This window comes from Schistocerca nitens, chromosome 1 (genome assembly GCF_023898315.1).
Source record: "Schistocerca nitens isolate TAMUIC-IGC-003100 chromosome 1, iqSchNite1.1, whole genome shotgun sequence".
NCBI lineage: Eukaryota > Metazoa > Arthropoda > Insecta > Orthoptera > Acrididae > Schistocerca > Schistocerca nitens.
In genome coordinates this window covers 1,173,496,740-1,173,513,951 of record NC_064614.1, presented here as the reverse complement: position 1 = coordinate 1,173,513,951, position 17,212 = coordinate 1,173,496,740, and the positions used below count along the sequence as shown (strand labels likewise).

At 44.5% G+C, this 17,212-nt stretch overlaps 1 protein-coding gene across 8 annotated transcripts in view; it reads left to right on the top strand.

Annotated features, from left to right (window-relative positions):
- Positions 1–17,212, top strand: part of LOC126200108 (protein-tyrosine sulfotransferase-like) — a 971,294-nt gene that overhangs the window by 628,097 nt on the left and 325,985 nt on the right. For all 8 annotated transcript variants that reach the window (XM_049936684.1, XM_049936679.1, XM_049936682.1 and 5 more), the window contains one exon: positions 661–738. The gene's annotated coding sequence lies outside the window, so the exon portion shown is untranslated. The remainder of the gene's footprint in view (positions 1–660; positions 739–17,212) is intronic.

Here is a 17,212-nt window from a genome sequence, read left to right as displayed (position 1 = left end):
GAACCTGCGACCGTAGCGGTCTTGCGGTTCCAGACTGCAGCGCCTTTAACCGCACGGCCACTTCGGCCGGCTAAAAGTCAGTGTCCTGACTGACTGACTCACCGTTGCCTAGCCCAAACCGCTAAGACATTTGAAATTTGAAGAAGGTGTGGATCTTATACTGTAGATGTCGTTTAAGAAGTATTTTTTCGAAATTCCAACCCTGAGGGAGTGAAATAGGGGATGAAAATTCTTAAGATGATATTTCGTTCCATTACAAAAATTCACAGCTAAATTTATGAAAGTTGGTATTTCACTTCTCGGTTAGATATAAAGGAATATTTGTTAGGGGATGAATGTTGCTATAAAAATATTTCCACAACAACATGATAACAAAAACTTTGGGCCCAGCTACTAGAATCGCTTTTAAATTAGGTTAAATTGAAACAAACCAAAAAAATCGCTACCGGTCCTGCAGACTACTCGAGCGAAGCTAGTTACTAATATTCTAGTGAATTGGTGTGTATTGTTTCTGGTCAGATGTAGGAGAGGGTCTTAAGGACCTAATCTGGTCAGGCTAAATAAGCAATAAATGAATAAAAAAATAAATGAGCAATACTTGACCTTATTTCTACAAACGTAGGAATTTATTGAATGACTTGTTATTTACTTCTGTTACAGACTGATCGCTGGGCTACGACGACAAGCATCGCAGCGTTAGACGTACAGGGAAGGCAAGATACTTCTCATTGATGTCCGGTGAGTACTGATTCCTCAACATCAGCGTCTTTCAAACGGTGCGCTGGTACTGTCGAGAGAATATTCGCCTCAATCTTTGTAAGGAAACCGCCGAAAAATGGTGATGGTGGATTGCCAGACTGAGACTCGAACCTTATCGTCGAATAACGTGATATGTCTTCACGCGACTGTCAGTCATAATTCATGAAGTCCGTAATGTGTCATCCGACTGTTCCTGCGCGTCACACAAACTTATAATGTGTCAACAAAACTTTGTATGTACGACATTGTCAGTATATTTTAACACTTCTGTTTTGGGACGGCTCATGGGGAGAGGGGTGGTGGTAGTGGTTGTGGTGGCGGTTAGGGGGGAGGGAGAAGTGATCCGTCAGTCTTCTGACTGATAAACATGGGTAAACTGAAAACTGTAATGCTATATGTCGGCTTCGGCCTGTGACACAGTGAGGCTGCGTCAGGCGACGTAAACAACGTGTATCCTTGGTCGTATTCTGAAGCGTAAATAAAACGGTCAGATTTCTTACTAGAAATATTTCAGGTTAGAGCTAGGATCACAGATTAATAAGAGAAACATTTATCGAGTATCAAAAAGTAAGCTCTACGTCTGTAACGGATACCATGACACAACAGCACGAACTTAATGAAAAGAAGTATTTCTCGTAAAGAATTAATGGTTATCACAAGAAGCACATAAACTATTTATGCAAAAAGTATCATAAAAGACGCCTCTACAGCTGTGGTGGAAACTGTGACGCACAGTCCGAACTTAAGAAAAAGAATAATCGTAAAGCATTCGAAGCTAGTGTTGCAAAATATACTTTGCCTGTGTAGCTCAGGTGGAGACTGTGATGCATAGTTACGAACATATGTATATACCGGGAGTAAATTGAAATTGTTAGTGTAAGAGGAGCTTTAACTGTTTATCGGAAAGAACACAAATCGAGTATCGTAGAAAAAGCTCTACAGCTGTACTGGAGACCTCGATACCCATTATAAATGGACTAAGTATTGTAATTCCCATCATAATAGTAGAGACAATATTTTTTTTCTGCAACACAGTATAAACTAAAAAAAATCTTTCTCTCGAAAGTAACACTACAATCACTAAAGCTATACGGAAATTACATTCAAAATGCGCACCAACGAATGACGTCTCAGAAGCCTTTACCGTCACGTCACTGATCAAAGCCGACGGCTGGTATCGCAAATTCCTTTTGACCATCAGATAATTTTTTGCCTGCCTATTATTATACTCGTACGATTCCTTACACGAGGCGACTCGTTTTTAACATAAAAAGAGAGCTTAGCCCATCCTCTAGAGTTGTATCTTACTAGCATCACTTTCATACGTGCCTTGGGCACGGAGGCATATTTTTGGCGCTCCTGACAGAGATGAAAAGGTGTTGGTAGCGCTGCGCAGAGAGGGTCTGTTGCGGCCCGCACTTCGGTTATCTTTGGGCACCCCCGGGAGCGAGAGGCGCTTTGATTCGCTGCCAGCCGCATCTCATTACTATCTGACGAACTTCCGGCTCCGTTGGAGTGAGGTGGGCCTAGCCCGCTGCTTGGAGCAGTCGCCCATCTCCGCAGCAGTACGCCAACGGTCGATAGGCGCTATCTCGTCTCTCCTGTATAACGCCGGTCAAAGTAGTGTGGCTCAGGGTCGCTACTATGCGATTAGTGGCTTCGTTGGACTTCGCAACCGCGGAGCTTACAACATAGTTTTGTGAGCAATACTTCATTATCTTGGACACATTATCTTATCTATGGTTGTACGATGGGGGACATCCTAACGTTCTAGAAGAGCAAGATATATCATTTATTTTGAAACTATGCTCTAGTGGCGTTAATAAATCGAAGAAACGCAAGGGGTCGTGAGATGTTTCGTGATGAAACGACGGAGGGCGCTGGTGAGTGAAGTGTCTTTTATGAATTGGCTCCACAGTCAGTGAGCATTATGCCAAAAGCCAAAACATCAAAGAAAAAAAGCTTCGAGTTTTCCGACCGTCATAACGAAGTTAAGGGTCAGTGCTCGCTCGGATGGAATTGTTGCAAGACGAAATCATTAAAAGCAGTCTCACAGAATTATTTTGCAGTGTTATATGGGAAATTGTAGCAATAATTAAACAGTGTATCGGATTGCACGATACGTGATTGATTTCACGCAGGTTTCGCCTAATAACAGGTTATCATCAGGTTTTGAGTGAGAGTTCTACCTGATACTGCATTCAGAATGACTGTCGTCCTTTCAGATAGGTTAATTCTGATGCAAAGATGCTAGAGGGGCGCTAACCTTTCAGTAACTCAGCTACTCATTAAGAGGTGTCGTAGAAACTTCATGATTATTTGCCTAGTCGAATCCTCTCGTGAATGTAAAACAGCGTGCAACCGAGGCTAGTATTTAATTAATATAAACTTCAGTTGCTGCAAAAAGCTATTGCGCCGTTTTATAATCATGGTCAAAACAATGAAGATCACCATACGGGATTTGAACCCCATTCGTCTCATTTGTTACGAACAGACACCACACCCAAGCAGAAATGTAAGTACGCTCAGTCCTTCATGTTTTTATTACTGGAGGAATTATGGAGATCAGGGAGAAGTTATACGCTATTTGTTTATAACAAATTACGTTAGTTCCCAGATATGTGAAGGCTCGAAGACGTCTTAAGTAATAGAACCTACAACGGTGTTCAAATGGCTCTAAGCACTATGGGACTTAACATCTGAGGTCATCAGTCCCCTAGACTTAGAGCTACTTAAACCTAACTAACCGAAGGACATCACACACATCCATGCCCGAGGCAGGATTCGAAACTGCGACCGTTGCAGCCGCGTGGTTCCGAACTGAAGCGCCTAGTACCGCTCGGCCACCGTGGCCGGGCTAGAACGTAGTTCTCGGCGGCAGTTGTTCATCAGAGACGAGGGTACCATCGGGGGTGTGCCAGGGAAGTGTGATAGGACCACTCTTGTTCTTTACATGCATGAAGATCTGCCAGGTGGGGTGAGCAGCAGTCTGCGACTGTCTGCTGATGATGCTGTAGTATACGGTGATGTATCGTCGTTGAGTAACTGTACGAAGATATAGGATGACTTGCACACAGTTTCTATTCGGTGTTATGAATTCCAGCTTACTTTAAATGTAGAACTTGCAAATAAGTAGGAATAACGATAAATACACTGTGAGACAAAAAATCGTCGCACCACGAGTGAATTATCCAAATGGGACGGAAATCGGTCCATGTGATTTACATGAACAGACAAACGAATGATTACAACTTCAGAAAAACTGGATTGTTTATTCAAGAGAAAAAGCTTCTCAAGTTGAGCAAGTCAACAGGGCGTTGGTCAACCTCTGCGCCTCATGCAAGTAGTTATTTGACATGGCATTGATCGATAGAGTCGTTGGATGTACTCCTGAGGGATATCGCGCCATGTTCTGTCCATTTGGCACGTTAGATCATCAGAATCCAGAGATGGATGGAGGACCCCGCCCATAATGCTCCAATCTTCCTCAACTGTGGAGAGATCTGGTGGCCCCACTGGCCAAGGTAGGGTTTGGCAAGCACGAGCGTTTGACAGGCATTATCTTTCTGAAATGTAAGCCCAGGATGAAGGGCAACGAAAGGGGGCGTGGAATATCGTCAGTGTACCACTGTGCTGCAAGTGTGCCGCAGATGACAACCAAAGAGGTATGCTATGAAATGACATCCCAGATCATGACACCTGGGTATCGGGGCCGTATAGCAGGCGACAGTCAGGTTGGTATCCTACCGCTCTCTGGGGTGTCTACAGACCTGTCTTCGGCGTCGAATCTCATTGACTGGAGTGGGCTTGTTTTCAGCGATGAGTCCCGCATCGAACTGAGCCCCGATGTCGAGCGACATATTATTTGACAACACTCCTCGCACACTGTCCCTTTGCAACATTTATTCACAGTATAGTGTGTATGATCAACAGTCGATCATAATAAACCACTGGCCGCTTGAGTTACAGTGTTCCATTTTGCAAGTCCGCACATAATGACTCGTTTCTTCTGGCACCTTTTAATTCAAATCCCACAGATGAAACTACACTACTGGCCATTAAAATTGCTACACCAAGAAGAAATGCAGACGATAAACGAGTATTCATTGGACAAATATACTAGAAGTGACATGTGATTACATTTTCACGCAATTTGGGTGCATAGATCCTGAGAAATCAGTACCCAGAACAACCACCTCTGGCCGTAATAACGGCCTTGATACGTCTGGGCATTGAGTCAAACACAGCTTGGATGGCGTGTACAGGTACAGCTGCCCATGCAGTTTCAACACGATACCACAGTTCATCAACAGTAGTGACCGGAGTATTGTGACGAGCCAGATGCTCGGCCACCATTGACCAGACTTTTCAATTGGTGAGAGATCTGGAGAATGTGCTGGCCAGGGTGAGCGGACGATTTGGAAGGGATTCGGTTAGCGGGCCGGCCGAAGTGGCCGTGCGGTTAAAGGCGCTGCAGTCTGGAACCGCAAGACCGCTACGGTCGCAGGTTCGAATCCTGCCTCGGGCATGGATGTTTGTGATGTCCTTAGGTTAGTTAGGTTTAACTAGTTCTAAGTTCTAGGGGACTAATGACCTCAGCAGTTGAGTCCCATAGTGCTCAGAGCCATTTGAACCATTTGATTCGGTTAGCGAAAAGTGGACATACAAATCAAGGTTTATTCCCCAAAACAATTAATTAATTGTAATGAACTGCACTATGGTTTAGAAATTACAGCGACACAAACAATCAAGCTGCTTACAATATGAGGTCATAAAAATGTGAAATGTAAACAGAGAAACTTATTTGTGTCGTTTGAATCACTGCCAAACAAACTTTACAGTTTGATACTTTAACAAATAATCGTTGCGCATTAAACTACATACTTTCACCTAATACAGTTACATTTTTAAATGTGAAGCACAAATGTATAATTTACAATTAAATTTTCAGTTCAAGTTACTCCTTCGTATACCTTCTTTAAAAGAGTGATAAAATTTTCAACAGGTATCTCAGCTAAAAATGCCCTAAAATCCTTAACACAACAACACGTACATGAGTAAATATATGTATGGCAAGGCCCAACATTAACAGCGCAAACACATACAAACTTTCGCCAACATGGGCCGCTTGCCGGTCAAAACATGTTACGACTACAGCAGCGGGCAAACTTACATAGGTAATAACACAGGCCACCTTGCAATCTTGCCAAAATCAGTTTACACGAAGTAGGAAGGAGGGGGGGAGGGGTAAACACAATAAATACCATACGCAAGTGCACTTGCCAAACCTACTACTACAAATACAGTATAAAAAGCTCTCCATTAATGACAAATCCGGGATAAGCCCGGCAATATTGCACCTGAGCGCTAGTAGCCAAAATAAGGTTGACAGATACCAAGGTCTGACATCATCTTAGGGCTAACTGGCACAACAAATAAATAAGAGTAAAATAACAAGCTAATGCCAATGCTCAAGAATTTAAATAGGATTAAGTACACACGAGGCTAAAATCAATTGCTAGCACCTTGGACATCGTCTTAGGCTTACTTGACACTACAAATAAAGGTAAAAGGACAGACAAATGACAATGCCCAGCAATTTAAATAAAATAAGTAAGCACAAGGCTAAAAGCAATTGCTAGCAACTTAACAAGCACACATAAAAATATCAGACTGCTGCCATATCACAAACGGAACAGGCGTGCGCGCAGTCCCCAGCAAGCCAGAAAACCAATAACACACAATCCAGCAACCGAGCCAGCCTGACCACAGTAATTTCAACTCAGAATCAGGGCGCGTGAGCACACCGGGTCCACGCAAAACACACACTGCCAAATAATTCCCACCAACAGATACGGCTGCCCCCCGGGCGGGAAAACAGGGACGACGACCGGGTACACACCAGCAGAAAACTCGACACCCAGACACCGGCAAAACTGCCCTGCAGTCCTTACAACTGCTGAGTGCGGAAACCCAAGCGATATCGTGGCACCCTTTTCAGAGGCTGAGAACCTCGAGCGATCTCGTGCGGGAATCCATCAGTTGTCCACTACACCACATCATCAACACGGCACACTGCCCAATGCCCAAATCAACGAGACCACACAACCGTGCCGGGGCGGAAGGCAAAATACCGCCCAGCTCGGTGCGAATCCAACCGCCGAGCCGAGCGCGCGCGGCCCCCCCGAAAAACGCTCCAGAGGGCAGCAGCCGCCTCGGCGCCTGCGCAGGCCGAACCAGACGGAAGCAGAAATACAAGTGGCTATCGATAGTGCCGGATACGCAACGCGCCAGAGAACTGGCACACAGGGCTGCAGTCGAACATTTTCTGTACCCAGAAAGGCCCGTACAGGACCTGCAACATGCAGTCGTGCATTATCCTGCTGAAATGTAGGGTTTCGCAGGGATCGAATGAAGGGTAGAGCCACGGGTCGTAACACATCTGAAATGTAACGTCCACTGTTCAAAGTGAAGTCAATGTGAACAAGAGGTGACCGAGACGTGTAACCAATGGCACCCGATACCATCACGCCGGGTGATACGCCAGTATGGCGATGACGAATACACGCTTCCAATGTGCGTTTACCCCGATGACGCCAAACACGGATGCGACCGTCATGATGCTGTAAACAGAACCTGGACTCATCCGAAAAAATGACGTTTTGCCATTAGTGCACCCATGTTAGTCGTTGAGTACACCATCGCAGGCGCTTCTGTCTGTGATGCAGCGGCAAGGGTAACCGCAGCCATGGTCTCCTAGCTGATAGTCCATGCTGCTGCAAAGGTCGTCGAACTGTTCGTGCAGATGGTTGTTGTCTTGCAAACGTCCCCATCTGTTGACTCAGGGATCGAGACGTGGCTGCACGATCCGTTACAGCCATGCTGATAAGATGCCTGTCATCTCGACTGCTAGTGATACGAGGCCGTTGGGATCCAGCACGGCATTTCGTATTATCCTCCAGAACCCACCAATTCCATATTGTGCTAACAGTCATTGGATCTCGACCAACGCGAGCAGCAACGTCTCGATACGATAAACCGCAATCGCGATAGGCTACAATCCGTTTATCAAAGTCGGAAACGTGATGGTACGCATTTCTCCTCCTTACACGAGGCATCCCAACAACGTTTACCAGGCAACGCCGGTCAACTGCTGTTTGTGTATGATAAATCGTTTGGAAACTTTACTCATGTCAGCACGTTGTAGGTGTCGCCACCGGCACCAACCTTGTGTGAATGCTCTGAAAAGTTAATGATTTGCATATCACAGCATCCTCTTCCTGTCGGTTAAATTTCACGTCTGTAGCACGTCATCTTCGTGGTGTAGCAATTGTAATGGCCAGTAGTGTATTTTCTGAGAGTTTCTTTGCTATCCAGGGTGTCGATTCCTGTGTGACGATAGCTGTCAAGGTTTTGAAGAATGAGATGGCCATGAATTGTTTATAGCATCGCGGAAACAGCAGTCTCTGATTTCACATTTATGCATATCATCGATTAAATATTTTATTGTGTGAATTTTAGTTACTTTGATTTTGAGCAGATGCTTGAATTTTGTTCCACTCGGAGTAGTGTTGCTCCTTCCGTAATGCCATTCTCGTTCTGATTGTCAGTCAAATTCTTGACGTTGTCAGCAAGTTCTCGAGGTTTTCCGCGAAGTCGTTTCCCGTAATCACTTTCCCTTCTCGTGCTGCTTTAGATTGGACGTGACTGTACCTACTCACATGACAAAGGTTGTTCCTGCCTCGGGCATGTTACCAGTTCGCCTTGTCGCGATATACGAGTCTACGCTATTTGCGGGGAACAGTAGCAGAAGAGAAGGAATAATATCGTTGATTATTTCGCTAACGTCTCAGTGCTATGAGGTAAGCGTCCATTCATTTGTAGAGAATAAGCTAACACCATCGTTTCGCCGGCCGAGGTGGCCAAGCGGTTCTAGGCGCTAGAGTCTGGAACCGCGCGATCGATACGGTCGCTGGTTCGAATCCTGCCTCGGGCATGGATGTGTGTGATGTCCTTAGGTTAGTTAGGTTTAAGTAGTTCTAAGTTTTAGGGGACTGACGACGTCAGCAGTTAAGTCCCATAGTGCTCAGAGCCATCGTTTCGTGGACGAGTCTTTTTGCCACTGCGAGTCGTGTTCTGACAGAGTAATGTTCCGTTCTCGAGTCTGCACGCCCCGGTGATCTCTTCCTCGGGCACGCTGTTGCTGAATGGAATACCGATTTATATTTCAAGATTCTCCTCGTCACTCATTCCGAGAAACAGTTGGAAACAGAATTGAACGGGTTAAATAATATGGTGCCTGCCGGGTCCGTAATTAGGGAAGACGTGAATATGGAACAGCAATTGTTCTGTGACTGTCTCGTTTGAATGTTTCATGAGTTATGTGGCCACACACTGCAAAAATGTCAAACGTGGTGCCAGATTGCGATGTCTTTTGAAAACTTTATTCCGAATCCTTTTACCGTGGAGGTGGCGCGCTGGTGAGACATTGTCCCACATTCGCGAGGACCGAGGTTTAGTTCTCCGTCCGACTACCCATATATAAGTTTTCTGTTGTTTCCCTAAATCGTTTATGGCAGTTATCGGGGTTGCAACTATGAAAACTGCGTTTTTCTCCCAATCCCTGATCTACCAATCATTGTGCTGCGTCTCCAAGAGACTCATTGTGGACGGAACGTTGAAGTCTAATCTTCCACGCTTCCTTCAGACTGATTTTAACACGTGTATTCTGGCATCAATCGATTTCCAAAAGTGCAGAGTTGCAAGAACATAAATTCAGTCACAGCCTCCTGCCTGGAGTAGTTTCTGACGGTTTTACATATCCATTAGGTAGAACAGTAGGTGATTTTTCTCTGTGTCCCAAGTACAGATAACGAAACTATTTAACGGATAGAAACATGGAAGCGACATATAATATTTACAGACAAATCGCATACAGTAAGAATTGCCTCACATGTTAACTCGTTCGTTACTAATTTCTAATTTGTGTTTGTACGGTATCTTCCGTAGCAGAATTTTAGAATTTGCAGTATAATAAACAAAATGTTTCTTACTATTATTGTTATATAATGCTTATACAGGGTGATTCAAAAAGAATACCACAACTTTAAAAATGTGTATTTAATTAAAGAAACATAATATAATCTTCTGTTATACATCATTATAAAGAGTATTTAAAAAGGGTTTTTTTCACTCAAAAACAAGTTCAGAGATGGTCAATATGGCCCCCTCCAGACACACGAGCAATATCAACCCGATACTCCAACTCGTTCCACACTCTCTGTAGCATATCAGGCGTAACAGTTTGGATAGCTGCTGTTATTTCTCGTTTCAAATCATCAATGGTGGCTGGGAGAGGTGGCCGAAACACATCCTTAACATACCCCCATAAGAAAAAATCGCAGGAGGTAAGATCAGGGCTTCTTGGAGGCCAGTGATGAAGTGCTCTGTCACGGGCTGCCTGGCGGCCGATCCATCGCCTCGGGTAGTTGACGTTCAGGTAGTTACGGACAGATAAGTGCCAACTTCGTTCGAAATGCACGCTGAACAACTGTCGTCGATTCACTTCTGCCGTACTCAATAACACAAAAAGCTTTCTGTTGAGCGGTAGCCGGCCGAAGTGGCCGTGCGGTTAAAGGCGCTGCAGTCTGGAACCGCAAGACCGCTACGGTCGCAGGTTCGAATCCTGCCTCGGGCATGGATGTTTGTGATGTCCTTATGTTAGTTAGGTTTAACTAGTTCTAAGTTCTAGGGGACTAATGACCTCAGCAGTTGAGTCCCATAGTGCTCAGAGCCATTTGAACCATTTGTTGAGCGGTCGCCATCTTAGCATCAACTGACGCTGACGCCTAGTCAACAGCGCCTCAAGCGAACAAATGTACAACTAAATGAAACTTTATAGCTCCCTTAATTCGCCGACAGATAGTGCTTAGCTCTGCCTTTTGTCGTTGCAGAGTTTTAAATTCCTGAAGTTGTGGTATTCTTTTTGAATCGCCCTGTACTTACATGGTGGGGGCCAATTATTTCCCTACCTCCGGACAGAGACATGTTTGTCGCTTTCAGATATAATGCTTGCAGTGCAAGGTAAAACTATATATTATGAAACGCTGCATCTCATGGACTAAAGACATACCTAGCTTCCTTTTCCGTTAGTGGTACTTGCTCGTCTGAGATGTAGCCATGTTTATCCTTCAATAGACAGCTGATATTGTATGCGGGCCTACGATTTCGTATATTTGATGCTAGCATGTTATTACCATAACTAGAAAAAAGGAAAATAAAGATTGGAGCTTAATGTCTAGTCGACTCGTCGACGCAAAAATGGTTCAGATGGTTCTGAGCACTATGGGGCTTAACATCTGAGGTCATCAGTCCCCTATTACTTAGAACTACTTAAACCTAACTAGCCTAAGGACATCACACACATCCATGCCCGAGGCAGGATTCGAACCTGCGACCGTAGCGGTCGCGCGGTTCGAGACTGAAGCGCCTTTAACCGCTTGGCCATACCGGCCGCCGACGTTAAGGTCATGGGAGATCTGAGACAAGCTCGGAACGTGGAAAAAGATTGACCGTGGTCCTGATCAGGGAACCTCCACGACACTGGATTAACGTAGAAGAGTGATCAGCTGGTGGCGTTGGCTCTAGAGAAAGTGAGACTGTTTATGTCGTAGCTGTTGATAGCTGATGGAAGGACTGACAGCTGCATGTTCTTGTCTGAGATACCATTTTTTTGTGTGATGGTACAAAGCAGCGATCTGATTCGCATTCTTCACGTTTTTCACCAACCGACAGTCCAATCCAGTGTGCTCCGCTCACACGTCCTCCGAAACAATAGATGTTCATATTCATTGCTCTTGAGTAGTAATCAGCATAACAGTTATTTTCAGTTGTAAAAATATCTTCAGAATAGTCTGAAATTATAAAATGCAACTGCTGTTAATGTAATGCTGTTTTGTGGATGATATTAATCGTTGTAGCACATTGTCCTTACCATTATTTGATAGGAGAACTTCTCAATTGGGACAGTGCGTTCATAAGAAGATACCTTACTCCGCTCATATTTTTTCCTTCACCGTTCTATCAATATAGTTACATCATGGTTACTAAAAGCTACAGGGCGTAACTGTCTGGGTTGGTCATTGTTGTCGACCTGATAGTTTCCCGTAATTCCCACTAGGATGTAACTGCCCCATTTCTTAGTACGGTCTCCTAAGCCAGCCGATCCGTATTATCGATGTGGGACATATCACTCATTGTAATTTCTCGCAAAAGACGCGAATAGTTATGTGCAAGTGTCGTTCGATGAAATCTTTATCATCATGGAGATATTTTTGTTGTTGTTGTTGTTGTTGTTGCAGTTGACTCCGCTAATCAGAAAAATGTAAAGTCGAATGTAAATCTGTATTTGACTATGACTGCTGAACCACTGACAACTACAATCATTCTTGTAATACAAAAACTTAGTAAGATATTGTTCTGCGTGAAGAATACAAAATAACACAGGACTATCGCATAATGTAATGGCAGACACTAGAAGAAAGGTTGGAGAAAAATGTTCAAATGTGTGTGAAATCTTATGGGACTTAACTGCTAAGGTCTTCAGTCCCTAAGCTTACACACTACTTAACCTAAATTATCCTACGGACAAACAAACACACACCCATGCCCGAGGGAGGACTCGAACCTCCGCCGGGATCAACAGCACAGTCCATGACTGCAGCGCCTCAGACCGCTCGGCTACTCCTGCGCGGCAAGGTTGGAGAAATCCTACTTGAACATGTAAAATGTTTCAAAGTATTGTTGTGTACTGCCGATGATGAGCTTCTGATCTAACACCGGTCCGGCTTTTTTGTGGACAAACAACCTTCCGTGCGACTGAACACATTTTAGCTTGTGATGTTTGTAAACATATTCATTCACAACTTTTGTCTTAATTTTGTGATCTATATCGCTTTTGTGTTTACATTCTACTACACGAGTTGTGTTCTGGTCTTCAGTCCGAGAACTTGTTTGACGCGGCTTTCCATGCTACTCTGTCCTGTGCAAGCCTCTTCATCTCCGAATGACAACTGCCATCTACATCGTTCTGAATCTGCGTACTGTATTCATCCCTTGGTATCCCTCTAAGATTTTTAGCTCTCACACTTCCCTCCAGTATAAACTAATCATCCAATATGTCAGAATGTGTCCTATCAACCGATTGCTTCTTTTAGTCGTGATGTGTCACAGATTTCTTTTCTCCTCAGTTCTCTTCAGTACCTCCTCGTTAGTTATGTGATCTACCCATCTAATATTTAGCGTCCTTCTGCATCACCACACTTCAGAAGGAAATTAGAATTATATTAATACCTTCAGCTGCTAACGGGCATAGATATATATCAACGGGGACAGGTGAAAATGTGTGCCCCGACCGAGACTTGAACCCGGGATGTCCTGCTTACATGGCACAGAGGATAGCGCGACTGCAGGGACTAACTCGCGCACGCCTCCCGCGAGACCAACATTCTCACCTTGTATGTCCACACACTACATTCGTAATGTCCCACCCCAACACACTCATTACTCGTGGAAGACATTCTTACCAAGTCCCATAAGAGTTCGGGGAATATGTGTGCATCCGTACAGATGAAGGAGGTCATGGCCGGTGTTGCCAGAACTATATACTTATATGGATATGGTGTCTGATATTTTGGACATGTCCGAAAGAACAGACACTATATCGATATAAGTATACATTTCAGAAGCTTCTGTTCTCTTCTTGTCTAAACTGTTTATCATACATTTTTCACTTTCGTACGTGTCTACACTCTATTGTAAAATACGTGTTATACTAAGTGTATGTACTAACTTTCGTGAGCCTTTTACTAAAGTTTGATTTAAATGTATGATATTAATTTAAAATTCTGTACATGCATCTCTAATATGCATACTTACGTTAATATGTATGTGTTTACTATCGTTAATTTCATTGTATATTTTATCCCACAGCTTCTGCAATAAAGATTTGAAACGCGTAACGCTTATTAAAGAATTGTACGATCAAGACTTTTCCATATTTCAAAGTCGTTCCAAATCTGAATGGTCGCCTGTTTCTACTATGGATGTATTTCCATCAAGTACTGGTTATATCAGATTGTTCGCCTCAACTTCACTTTCATCACTGTGGTACGTAGTAAACAGTTATCGTTCGCACCCTGTTTAACAACATTTGTATGTCTGCTACATAATACGCATAACGCATTGTTTTTTCGTCTGAATGCTGGAACGTCCACTATGAGCTCCTAAACGGATGGAGGTATTTCCTTAGGATTTTCAACATTTTGTAGTGCATATATTCCAACTAATGTGAGGCTATGCAAAGAAAGCGATACGGCTGGCACTGACAAGTGAGAAGTGCAGCAGCGTGCACTGAAAAGTAACACCTATCACAACGTTTTACAATTTTTCTCGTTTAACTGGAGGATCAGTATACGTATTTGGATGGAGTTTCAGACCTACAGAGCTTAAGTTATAATCAGTATTCCTTAGAATCAGACAATAGTAAGCGATATACCTGTACACTGAAGTGCTAAAGAAATTGGTACAACTGCCTAATAGCGTGTAGGGCCCACGCGAGCACGCAGGAGTGCCGCAACACGACGTGGCATAGACTCGACTAATGTCTGAAGTAGTGCTGGAGGACACTGGCACCAAGAATCCGGCAGGACTGTCCATAAATCCATGAGAGTACGAGGGGGTGGAGATCTCTTCTGAACGGCACGTTGGAAGGCATCCCAGATATGGTCAATAATGTTCATGTTTGGGGAGGTTGGTGGCCAGAGGAAGTGTTTAAACGTAGAAGACTGTTCCTGGAGCCACACTGTAGCTATTCTGGACGTGTGGGGTGTCGCATTGTCGTACTGGAATTGCCGAAGTCTGTCGGAATGCACAACGGACATGAATGAATGTCGACAGGATGCAGGTTGATCAGACAGGATGCTTACGTACGTGTCAAAAATGTTCAAATGTGTGTGAAATCTTATGGGAGTTAACTGCTGAGGTCATCAGTCCCTAAGCTTACACACTTCTTAATCTAAATTATCCTAAGGACAAACACACATGCCCATGCCCGAGGGAGGATTCGAACCTACGCCCGGACCACGTACGTGTCACTTGTCAGAATCGTATCTAGACGTTTCAGGAGTCCCATATCGCCCGCATCTCGTGGTCGTGCGGTAGCGTTCTCGCTTCCCACGCCCGGGTTCCCGGGATCGATTCCCGGCGGGGTCAGGGATTTTCTCTGCCTCGTGATGGCTGGGTGTTGTGTGCTGTCCTTAGGTTAGTTAGGTTTAAGTAGTTCTAAGTTCTAGGGGACTTATGACCACAGCAGTTGAGTCCCATAGTGCTCAGAGCCATTTAGTCCCATATCACTCCAACTGCACACGCTCCACACCATTACAGAGCCTCCACCAGCTTGAACAGTCCCCAGCTGACCTGCAGGGTCCTTGGATTCATGAGGTTGTCTCCATACCCGTACACGTCCATCCGCTCGATACAATTTGGAACGAGACTCATCCGATCAACAGTCTGGAACCGCGCGACCGCTAGGTCGCAGGTTCGAATCCTGCCCTGGGCATGGATGTGTGTGATGTCCTTAGGTTAGTTAGGTTTAAGTAGTTCTAAGTCTAGGGGACTGATGACCTCAGAAGTTAGGTCCCATAGTGCTCAGAGCCAGTTGAACCATTTTTTCATCCGATCAGGCAACATGTTTCCAGTCATCAACAGTTCAATGTCGGTGTTGATGGGCCCAAGCGAGGCGTAAAGCTTTGTTTCGTGCAGTCATAAGGGAATACGAGTGAGCCTTCGGCTCCGAAAGCCCATATGGAAGGTGTTTCGTTGAATAGTTCGCACGCTGACACTTGTTGACGGCCCAGCATTGAAATTTGCAGCAATTTGCGGTAGGGTTATACTTCTGTCACGTTGAACGATTCTCTTTAGTTGTTGTTGGTCCCGTTCTTGCAGGATGTTTTTCCGGTCCCAGCGATGTCGGAGATTAGATGTTTTACCGGATGTCGGAGATTAGATGTTTTACCGGATTCCTGATATTCGTGTTACACACTTGAAATGGTCGTACGGGAAAATTACCACTTCATCGCTACTTCGGAGATGCTATATCCCATCTCTCGTGGGGCGACTATAACACCACGTTCAAACTCACTAACATCTTGGTAACCTGCCATTGTAGCAGCAGTAACCGATCTAACAACTGCACCAGACACTTATTGTCTTATATAGGCGTTGCCGACCGTAGCGCCGTATTCTCTCTGTTCACATAACTCTGTATTTGAATACGCACGCCTATACCAGTTTCTTTGGCGCTTCAGTGGAGATAAAGCGGCAGAATTCTTGTTATGTTACATGAACAGCAAAGATTTTACGTTATTGATGGACTTTGTATTTGCGAAACTGTAATGAATTTACGCACGTAACTAGTATAAGTAACATGAGAAACAGACACGAAAAGATTACACGTTTATGATCGCACGCGAAGCAAATTCGTAGTGTTTCTGTACTGCATCTGCAGCTGTCTTGCGGGAAAGGTCACTTCCTCCACCATGAGCGCTGCTTTACGGATAGATTTTATTGTTAATTTGTAGAGATAACTTGTTGGTTGGTTGATCTGGGAGGATACCAGACAGCGAGGTCACCGGTCCCAACGGATTAGGGAAGGATGGGGAAGGAAGTGGATCGTGCCCTTTCAAAGGAACCATCCTGGCATTTGCCTGAAGCGATTTAGGAAAATACAGAAAACCTAAATCGGGATAGCCGGACACGGATTTGAACCGTCGTTCTCCGAATCAGAGTCCAGTGTGCTAACCACTGCACCACCTCGGTCGGTAGAGATAGCTCGTCGCACATAGAGCGTATGGTGGTAACTGGCATCGGATCCTTCCCTCATCCTTATCAACGCGGTTAATCGGAGAAAGAGATGAAAAGAGCGACGTCACATGTCAATATACGCTGAGTAGTAGTTCTTCTCAAATCTACAGAACGTTAGCTTATAGACCACAGTGATACTCGGAGCACTATCATAAAACCTTTTGACAAGATTGCGAGAAATTATTTTTAACAACAGAAGCAGCTGACGCTCCTGCCGCGCAGCACGTGCTGGGAAGAGCCGTAGTGCGTTCAACTCTGAACTGAGGAATTAAAGAGCCGACCGGGCCTGTTGACTCACAAATTATCTCGCGCTCCCCGGCCGTTGTTTTTTGCCCGGCCAGTCGTCCGTAGCTAAAACCGTGAAGCGCTATAAACATGTTATTAGACTCCTAGCTTGACGGCAACTAATTTCGTCTCATTGTGGATAGAGGCACAGTGTGATAATATTGTGGAGCCTTGCTGAATTTCAGATAGAAAATAAGTTCGTCGACTGTCTTTTGTTTCGCCACTTGCACCTGGGTGTTTTTGCTTC